At 41.3% G+C, this 2,433-nt stretch overlaps 1 protein-coding gene across 3 annotated transcripts in view; it reads left to right on the top strand.

The window, feature by feature from the left end:
- Positions 1-2,433, top strand: part of Ipo9 (importin 9) — a 51,733-nt gene that overhangs the window by 36,879 nt on the left and 12,421 nt on the right. The gene's annotated exons all lie outside the window — the stretch shown is intronic.

Raw genomic sequence — 2,433 nt, 5'->3', positions numbered from 1 at the left:
TGTTTTCTGTTTTTTTGAGACAGGGTTTCTCTGTGTAGCCCTGGCTGTCTTGGAACTTACTCTGTAGACCAGGCTGGCCTCGAGCTCAGAAATCCACCTGCCTCTGCCTCCCAAGTGCTGGGATTAAAGGCGTGTGCCACCATGCCCGGCCACTGACTTATTTTTTATTGTTTGTGTATTTGTTTCCTATGTATGGGTGTTTTGTCTGTGCTGGGGAGTCCAGCATAAGACATCAGATCCTGTGAAACTGAACGTGCTGTGAGTGCTGGGAATTGAGCCTGGGTCCTCTGCAAGAGCAATGCTTGAGCTCTTAAATCCCTGAGCCATTGCTTCTGAGCACTAAGGTGGCACCTGGCTCTGATCATCTCTGAACTCTTTTCTGTTGTTGTTTTTTTTTACCTTGTTTTAATTACAAGGGCAACAGATCTGCTTCTCAGCTCAAATGGTGAGAAGCTGAGACATCAAGTACCAGTTGCTGTAGTGATTGGGGGTGGGGGGGTTACTGCAGTCAGGCGTAGTAGCCATAGAAGGAGAGGAGGAAACAATAAGGAAGTAGCCAAGGCCCAAAACCAGGAAGTAAAGATCTAAGAGTACAAAATTTTTACCATTACTAAAGCCAAGAGTCTTATAGACTTGGCAATAAATAGTAAGCGTAGTGGTCAGTATTGTGACTTTCAGTTACTTGTAAGATTTTATACACACACACACACACACACACACACACACATTGGTAGAGGCAGTAAGCAGTGACTATGTGGTGGCTTGCAGCTACCCATAACTCCATTTCCAGGATACCTCACCCTCTGGCCTCTTCAGGCACCAGGCACATGTGTGCTTGAAATACATAGAAACTTAAATAAATCCAGCAAGGCAGGTGGTGGCACACACCTTTAATCCCAGAGCAGAGACAGGTTTTTTGAGAAACCCTGACTCAAACAAACAAACAAACAAACAAATGAAATAATTTAATCCAAAAATAAATTTAAAAAGAAAAAGAAATAAGTTAGTTCTGAACCAAAAGTAAGTCTATGACAAAGCCAAGCCCATAAACCATGGTCTCACTTGTCACTGCGGAGCTTTACAGCTAGGACCATTATTTGGCTATTAAACAAACAAGAGTAGAGTGAGGTGACACACCCCTACGCCTGCCACTGAACTGTGGAAGCAGAGGCAGGAGGATCTCTGTAAGTTCAAGTCCAGCCCCTCATTGCCTATTTCTAACTACGATGCTGAAGGAGAGACTCGTGGGCCTGAAGGTGTCTTCGATGCTAGAACATTTGCCCAGTACAGGCAAAGCCCGGGCTTCCATACCCATCAGGAAAGAAGGAAGATGCAGGTTTAAACAGTGTGTTTGTAGCATTTGTATCCTGTGAGAGACAGTAAGCAGCATTCAGCAAATACTTGTCAATTAAGAGGTGGTTAGAGGGGGCTGGAGAGATGGCTCAGCAGTTAAGAACACTGATTGATCTTCCAGGGTCCCGAGTTCAATTCCCAGCAAGCACATGGTGGCTCACAACCATCTGTAATGGGATCTGCCCTCTTCTGGTGTGACTAAAGACAGTGACAATGTACTCATATATACAAAAAACATAAATAAATCTTTAAAAATAAAAAAGAGGTGGTTAGGACTGCATAGAGAAGTTTAACTTCCATATGTAAAGTACTAATTTTGTAAGTATACTTAAGACTGTTTAGATAGATTAAACTCATTTTGACACTTAAAACACAAAATTTGTAAAATGGAAATAAAAAAATAGTCTCCCATTATACAATTGTAATGAGAAGATGTTTTAAGACTACGTTTGTTTGCTTGCTTGCTTGCTTGCTTGCTTTTGGTGAGTTGTGTTTTGGTTTTGAGACAGGGTTTCACTGTGGAACCCCTGCAGCTTGGACTTGCTTTGGTGACCAGGTTGGTCACGAGCTACAGCTTGTGGAAGTTGGAAGGTAACTTCCACTGTGTGGTTTCTGGGGATCCAGCTCAGTTCATCGGTTTTGGGAGCAAGTACCTTTACTGACTGGGCCGTCTTGCCAGCTTTTTATGTCCAAATCTTGGTAATGTGATTTAACACTGTAGTCTGAGAACTCATAAGACATTTAACCTAGTATCTTAATAATTTGGGTGTGATGATGTGACTGTATAAAATTTTAAAGAAAATAACAAATAGGCTAGCAGGGTGGCTTAGTGTTAAAGCACCTGCTTAACCATGTAGGAGAGAGCCTGGGTTCACGCCCCAGCAAGGAGGAAACTTTGAAGAAAGAGGCACTGATATGTATGTAATATGCTACAGAAAAATATGAAGACATAGCTACAGAAGTAGCTTTATAAAGCTATGTATGCATACATATGTCATATAAGATTGGAAAGGCTAAAAATTGAAGGGTCTACTTATGAATATTTTTTATTTATTTATTTATTTATTTATTTATTTATTT

Source organism: Mus pahari, chromosome 5, assembly GCF_900095145.1.
Source record: "Mus pahari chromosome 5, PAHARI_EIJ_v1.1, whole genome shotgun sequence".
Lineage (NCBI taxonomy): Eukaryota > Metazoa > Chordata > Mammalia > Rodentia > Muridae > Mus > Mus pahari.
Note: the sequence above shows the minus strand (reverse complement) of the source record. Positions and strands in the feature narration are given on the sequence as shown.